This window comes from Etheostoma spectabile, chromosome 16 (assembly GCF_008692095.1).
Source record: "Etheostoma spectabile isolate EspeVRDwgs_2016 chromosome 16, UIUC_Espe_1.0, whole genome shotgun sequence".
NCBI classification, from domain to species: domain Eukaryota; kingdom Metazoa; phylum Chordata; class Actinopteri; order Perciformes; family Percidae; genus Etheostoma; species Etheostoma spectabile.
In genome coordinates, this window is record NC_045748.1 from 10,918,165 (window position 1) to 10,926,702 (window position 8,538).

Consider the following 8,538-nt stretch of genomic DNA (forward strand, 5'->3'; position numbering starts at 1 on the left):
AAAAAACAACTCATGTAGCAGCTGAGACCTGCCCTACCACTTGGGGAACACAGCACGAGCACATATGGACAAAACAAACATGCTTAATAAACATAGATGTTCATTTTTAAAGCAGATTTTAAATTACATTACATTTAAAAACATTTGCCCTTATGAAATCCAATCGCGGCTCGGCTGTCTTGAGATAGACGTGGTGGGATGACCCGACACTTAAATTCAACTGAAATGCAACAGTGAACAATCAGTGTTGGACCTACAGTCTGTTGAGACGCCTCTCCAAACGCAGAAACGAAGACATGTTAACCCTTGTGTTAACCCGCCCACTGCACGACTTCTTGTTTTTCTCGGTCCAAATTAAAAATACCTTTTTTCCATGTTTTTTTTTCCCCTTTTTTCCTATGTTTTTGTAACTTTTACTCTACGCTATTTTTTTGACAATTTGTTGTTTTTCCCCCGACGTTTTTCAATCTTTTCTGTCATTTTCGTCACTTTTTGTCAACGTTCTTTTGTCCATTTTTTTTTTTTATTTTTTTTTTTTTACTCACTAATAAAATTGAACAAAACACCGTAGTAGTGAATTGATCTATTCATTTCCTTTCTTAAAGAGCGTCGTATGGAACCATGTGTTATTTTTTTTGGGACATTTTGGTTGAAACACAAATTTCTGATATAGAAACTTTTAGAAAATGTGTCAAATTTGACCTGGGGACAACAGGAGGGTTAAGAAAAAAAATAAGTTTTTTTTTTTTTATTAAAGCAGTATATGAAATCAGATGTATCACCTACCACCATTTGGTTGTTTTGTGTTATTTCAAATATTTATAAAATATCTGGTCATCAGATACAGTATTAGGGGACCACTAAGGTCTATATAAAAGAATACAAAGAGCACCATGTCATGGGACCTTTAACCCTCGTGTTGTCTTCCCGTCAAGATTAAAAATCAACACTTTTTTCGACACTTCTTATCGATGTTTTTAAATTTTTCTTTTGTTTTTGTCCCTTTTTTCAACACTTTTGACACTTTTTCCACTGTTTGTCACTTTTTTGACATCTTCAACACTACGTAACACTAACTTATTAACTTTAGTTTTATAGTTATTTTTGGAATTTATGGTCAATAAACCTAATTTTGAGGAAATTATACCTAATGTTTGAGTTAGAAAAGCAGAAATTAGGAATTATTTAGACTAAAATTAAAGGAATGGATGTTAATGGATAATCACAGACTGGAATATGTCAACTTTTACTCAATACCATTTCAAAACCACTTCAATTTGTTTTTCAAATGCTATAAAATTGAAAAAGACACCCTAAAATTAATGAAAGTAGAGATTTGTGCTTGCAAAAGAGCATTGTGTGGAATCAATCATGTTATTTTGGGTTGTTAAAAAGAACATTGACGTAGGAAAACCTGAAGACAACATAAGGGTTTATCTAAAAAAAAATATACTAATACTACAGCATTTCCTTGGAACTATAAAGCAGCGTAGAAATGGAATTACTCAAAGTGCAAAAAGGTGTGAGACAGTGAGGGTGCTCACACTCCCAATCCCAGTAAGCACAGACCACCTGGGTCCGGCAGCGTCAGCCAATCACACGGACACGTCTTCCCCTCGAGCAGAAAGGCTGATATTGTCACCTTGGGGAGGACGAAAGTGCAGACTCAAGCTGCTTTTTCTGAGGGTTTTCCTCCGAACGTCCCTGTTCCCAAAATACCCAAGCAGACAGTTAATTGGCGATGACAGTCTCAGCTGTGACGTGAAGGAAAGATTACTGAAACTAAATACTGTGCGGAGCTTTTATGCGCACAGATGGTGCTCGCACAAACCCTCACCGTTACAATGCAATTTGTCTGTGATTAGCTGTAATGGAGCACGATAATCACCCTATCTCCTGCGAGAAGATGCCGTACTGTAATTATGTCTTTTTGTTTCATTTTCAAAAGGTTGCAATCAATCTTAAGTGTCACTTGATTATTTTTAAATGTGGATATTTATATTTTCACGCTCCACTTTCACTCTCACTCACACACACACACACTCTTCAGAGTGAGCGTCTCTTCATTTCCTGTGACTAAACGTCATGTTTAGGAAATGGGTTTCAGCAGAAGAGTAAACCCCCCCCCCCCCACCCCATATTGAAAAAGTTTGAGTCATGTGTCGTGAGCATCTCTGGTAGTTATCTGTATAATCATGACATCCTGATAGTGTGGGGGACAATTACTGGCAATTAAGATATGCGCAAGTCCAAACTGCTTGCTTCTGAAGTGCACATGCAACTCTTCAGTTTCAGCATGATGGGAGAGACAGCGTTACAGTAATATGTGGACGTTTCCATGCAGGTTAAGCAAAACAAAAGGACAAAATTGTGTTTGACATAACTAAATATTGTGTGTGTGTGTGTGGTGTGTGTGTGTGTGTGTTGGTGTTTGTGTGTGTGTGTGTGTGTGTGTGTGTGTGTGTGTGTGTCTCTCTCTCTCTTCTCCCCCCCAGAATTAAAAAAAATCATTAAAAGTCAGAAGTCTCCATAATGAGAACAGAAATTCGGCTGGCCAGAGAGAAAAGAGGAAGAGCTTTTTAAAAAAGAAGCATGTTTCATGACACCTCAGGTGAAAAGGAACATGGGACATCTGGAGGGAGGCTTGAAATAAAACAGAGAGGAAGATCAATAAAGCATTTCTTGTCAAAAAGATGCCAGAAACACAATATATGTTGCCTGAAAGAACACACACAGTTGTTATTACAGATGAATATCGATATTTCTTTATGAATGGACAGTTTCTCCTTCAAGTGTCTATCATCCAAAATGGAGCTGCTACCTGCGACAATGTCTAAAAAAATATGCCTCAAGCCCTTATCTCCCACATGCTGCTGTCCGCTCTACAGCATCGTCACTTTGTGCGTCACAGTTTGTGTCATAACTCCTGTGTGTGTGTGTGTGTGTTGTGGGTGTGGTGTGTGTGTGTGTGTGTGGTGTGTGGTGTGTGTGTGTGTGTGTGTGTGTGTGTGTGTGTGTGTGTGTGTGTGTGTGGGTGGCTTGCAGTAGGTTTACACAACTGCAAGTATTAAAGGATCACTATGAGTTCCTGCATGGTCACTTCAGGAACTCATAGTGCACCTTTAACAAGGTGGCTCTGTGTTGACAGTGTGTGTGTGCATCTAAAATGGCTCTACAATAAACCAAACAATTTAAATTGAATGGAATTGTAAAGAGAGCAAAGATAAAAATAGACAAGAAAAAAATCCAAACAAAAGATGCAATCAGAAGCATGAGGATGAAAAAAAAAACTATGAAAAGGGCTGAAAGAAATGGGTTTAACATTTATTCTTTTGTAGGTTTACATTTAATAACAATTAAAAAAGATTTTAGAGAGTCAGCTTTCTTAAAGAGGACAGGACACACAGACCATATTTAAACAGCTGTGGATGCAGGTTGAGGCGGGTTAGGGATTTGTACGCATGTGTTAACTGGGCGGGGCTAATGTCATTGATCTTTAAAGGATACCTCCATTGAGACACAGTGTTGACAGGTTTTGGACACATGTATCCACTAAAATGGTAGACAAGAGTGTTTTCTATACTTTAACTCAGCAGGTGGGTACAACATACCACGCTAAAAAAGTTATGCTTATGAAATTGTTTTGCAGAATGTACTTCCCTGTGTGTACTTGCTTACTCCTCGTCATCCCCTATGGGACATAAGGTTCAGTGAGCTCTCTCCATTGCATTCGGTCCCTGGCAGCACGTTGGGCCTCTCCCCATGACCGGTTCATCTGTTCCAGCTCTGCGCCAGGTGGTTTTGGGCCTCCCAGACTTTCTTTAGCCAGGTGGCGTCCACCTTAAGGCGACTTTTGTGATGCGGTCCTGCACCGTCATCAACGCGTGTCCTCGCCATCCCAGGCGTCTGTGTGTAATCTCCTTGGTGATGCTCCGGCTTCCCGTTTTCTTGTACAGTTCATTGTTGGTGATCTTATCAGGCCAAAAGATATGGCCTGTTTGCCGGAGGCATCCATTATTATACATTCTCATTCTCCTCGTGTCTGTTAAGACAACTCACCTGCTCTCTGAACCGTCCAGCAGAACAGATTTCCCCGTACTCATGAGTTAACCATTAAGGCGTAATTAAGTGTAATTCTGGTTGCTGCCCAGCCATTATATATGGCCATTTAAATAAAGGGTTTTTAACTTTTTGCAAGAAGAGTGTCTTGGACCTTTGTTCTCTTTTAAGCATTATTAAGTATTTACAGAAAAACATACCAAAGGTGGGCTTTTAACCACGCACTGGAGTGTTTTTTAACCCTTGTGTTGTCTTCCCGTCAACGATGGACAAAAAAGTTTTTTTTAACACATCACTTTTTGGACTTTCTTTGTTGCTTTTTGTCACTTTTTTAATGTTGTGGGTGCTTTTTTGATGTTTTTTTGGTCCAAGGCCCATTTTTTGTGATTAAAGAAAACTGAAAACGGGTCAAATTTGACCCGAGGACAACATGAGGGTTAAAATAAAGGTACTTGTTGAAGTTTATTAGTGTTTTAGTATTACTTTAGTAACAAGATTTTTAGGCGGTATAGCTGAAATACAGATCCTAAAAGTCTTTGACCTAAAATAATACTAGAATCTACTAAAATACATTCAACATACTTTATGGGAAATACTCTTATAATTACTCTTAATTTAACATACAACTAGAACACTCTAATAACAAACTTCAACAAGTACCTTTTGTATAAAAAACCCCCACTAAGATGTATAAATCATCTGCCAACCAATTTAGTTTTTTTTTTTTTCTATTTCCACACTGCATTTTATTTTCTATATATTTTTTAATAAACTCTAGGAAAAACTGAAAAAGAAGTGTTGGGTGTCAGGTGTTCCTCACATTTTTTGGAAGTAAGAAGAGTTGTGGAAATGAAGAAAAAAAGACATTTAAGGAAACCTTTGCCAACCACATAAACTCGTATCATTTGTCTGAACACCTTTCCTGCTGCTTAGTAACAGATGGGGTAGGATTCTAAGCACAGCACGTCAGGCAGAGCCAGATTTTCCACAGCACCTCGCATTACCTTGGAAAACGGTGTGGCCGCCCCTCGGGGGATGATGACATGATCTTTCTCGCACATTGGCGGGGAGAAATGTGGGCTTTGCATCATCTGTAATCACTTCTGTGCTTCAAGCCAGACTGGCATGATGTAAAAACAAACTAGGTTTGCTGGTGCACACGAAGATTCATTAGAAAAAAAAATGCATAGTAGTTTGATGGTATTAATGAAATATAGTTCAGTATATACATTCTAATAATGTTGATATGAATGATATACTACTAAAACAGTCAAAAGTGATTAAAAATTGAGGCGCTGGCTCAAGCCACTAATGCTTTGAAATCTTGGGCCAGCAGTTTGGGTCTTATAGATATCTGGCGTGCAGTTAATCCCACCTGTAAGGATTATTCCTTTTTCTCAGGTAGACAAATCTTTTTCCAGAATAGATTTTCTTTTTGCATCCCCCTGATCATGTCATTGAATTGATAAAGGGGTGTTAATTCCAATAGCATTGTCTGACCATAAAGGGGTCCTCTACGTCACCACCCTAGACCGTCTGTCTCAACGTGCTGCTAGATGGCGCTTTAATACTTCTTTACTGAAAAATGAAACTTACATCACTCAGTTCGTAGCAGAATTCCAGATATTTGCAGACATTAATGTTGGCTCTGTAGAAGACCCCAGGATATTATGGGACACGATAAAATGTTTTATTGAGAGCAATGCCATACTATTCTGCTCTAATGCGCGCAAAGATAGATTACTTAAACTACAAAACCTTGAAGCTGAATTCACCAGATTAGATTCATTGTTGCAAACTAATTTTACGGACCAAATAGCTTTAGAACGATCACGAGTCAGAAAGAAATAAACATTCTGAAACCGAAATCTGAATTTCTAAGTCATAGAACGAGGCAGCGCTGTGACTTTCAGGGTACTAGACCTAGTCATGCCTTGCCATGAGATTAAGGTCCAGTGATCATTTTGTAGATATTCCCGCTATTAAGTCTTCAGAACTGACCATGTTGAAATAAATAAATCCTTTCTGACATTTTATTCCAATTTGTATAATTCAGAGGTTACATTGGATAAAACCCACTCTCTTTATTTCTAGTTTCTAGAACCTCCCACCTAGGTTGCCCCCTGAGTCCTGCATTGTGTGTCCTCTCTCCAGAACTTCTGGCTCAAGCCATTAGCCAGTCGACTATGGTGTCATCGATATACATTTGTAGTACACAGCATCATCTCTCAACATTTTTGGGCAATGTTATAATTGTTTTTTTAGAAAACCCCTCTGTCCCTCCCTCACCTTCTATCATTATGCAAAGAGTATGGAAGATTATCAGGCTTTAATATGAACTGGTCAAAGTCTGCACTACTTCATTAAATGATTCTGCTCGCAATTCAATCACAAACAATGTTCTAAAAAGATATAAAAAAATAGATGGGTCTCACCATTTCTAGTCAAGCCCGTACCTCAGTGGCTAAAAAATAACGTTTTGCCCAGGATTAATTTTGTGAGCTCAATGCTACCTCTTTCCCCTCCTCCTGGTTTCGGCATGAATTAAAATCAGCAGAATCTGGAAAAGAAAATGGCCGCAATTTAAGATGTCTACTCTACAGAGGAGGAAAGAAGATGGTGGCCTCTCAGTTCCTAACTTTAAACATTATTTTTGGTCCTTTGTGTTAATACCCCTCCTTACCTGGTTTAACCCAGATACATCTGTTTGCTGGCGTACCTTAGAAAATGCTATGACATTCTTTTAACAAATAGTACCTGCTACGTTTGGCCCCATCATCTCTCATCTTATCAAAATTTGGAGATTGGCTGAAAGATATTGCCATTCAGCTTGTAACTGTCGCACTTTTTCTCTATTGTTCAATAATACAGCACTCCGGATTGGTGTGAGGCCAATAGCAGCCCCACAATGGGAACAGATGGGGGGGGGAGTTGTTTCATTGTCTAAAAGTCATTTTTAGCGAGGTTGGCTGGTTACCTTTTTTCAACTCACAAAACACATTTAATCTACCACTTTCCTCTTTTTTTCTTTTACCCCCAAATTAAGATCTGCACTCAAGGCCTACGCTGTCCCCTGGCAGAGGTCTCTGCCCATCCATCACATCCATTACTATGCAGCCTAAAACCTGTGGTATGATATCCAGGCTTATCAGTCATAGGAGAAATCTGGCCACTTTGGCCTTCCTATTGAGAGGATCTGGCTGCTCACATCGTTCTTGCTGTTGTGTTTTTGTTGTCTCCCTTCTTCCCGTATTTTCTCTCTTTGTTCTGGTGTGAAACATTTGATTGCAAGGAAGGATGGGTGGAAAAGGTGCACTGTGCCTTCTTAAATTGTAAATTGTAAATTGTCATCTAGACCAATATTTTGCTGTTTGTTTAAATAAAAAATAAAAATCAGCTCACAAAAATTTTTTTTTAGGCGTCTGCCTGGTTGAGTGTGCGCCCCACGTTCAGAGGCTCAGTCCTAATGCAACGGCCGCGGATTTGGTTCCGACCTGCGGCATTTTGCTTCATGTCATCTCCCTCTCGCTCCCACTTTCCTAACTTTATCTGTTCTATCATTAAAAGCAAAAGATAAACAAAAGTAAAGTAGTGATTAAAATTCACTGTGAGGACGACATACGTATGTTTGCACCAAATGCCATGGCAAGCCATTCAATAGTTGGGGAGATAGAGGGGAAAAAGGCAAACATTTGATGGCGCTGAAAAAAGAGGATATCATCATTTCCTTGAGTTTCATCCTCAGGGGACTATGAATGTCCAATCGTTAGCAGTCTTATGTAATACAATGGTTGAAAAGAGATTTCAATAAAAGGCCGGGACAAAACAAAAGGATCAAAATATTCAAGTCATTTAATTGATATATTTGATAAAGAAAATAGTGAAATTCTAAATATTTTTGAATAGAATACTTTATTGTCATTGCACAACCTAATGTACAACGAAAGTCACACAGTCTAACATACACTCGTTCAGTCATTTTCATACAAAAACCTAAACAGGCTTATTAAAACTACCTTTTCTTAAAATGTGAACACAGCAGAGTATATAATTAAAGTAACAAATAGAATTGAGTCAATAGTATAAACGTTTGCTGATTTTAGAGGCACAGCACTCAAACATTAGGTGTGCCCTTTAAGCCCCTGCTGACTGATTGACAAAGTATTGATAATTTTGTCTTTCAGAAAGGCCAGATTCAAATGTCACACTTGATTCTCTCAATCTGTGGAGTAACAGGAGTTCAATCCAACTGGCATCATGACAATCGACCTGTCAGTCCAAAACACACTTCCTTACAGCAACATTATAACTCTTTTGTATCACAAAGGAATGTGAAGTGATTGACTCTACTGACAATAAATTAAGCTATATACAGTATGTATTCAATAAGTTACTATATATATAATTCATAGAACATGACCTAAAGACCATGTTGTCTTAGTTTGTTCATTGGTGTAGTGAATGCATAATCAGCAGGCT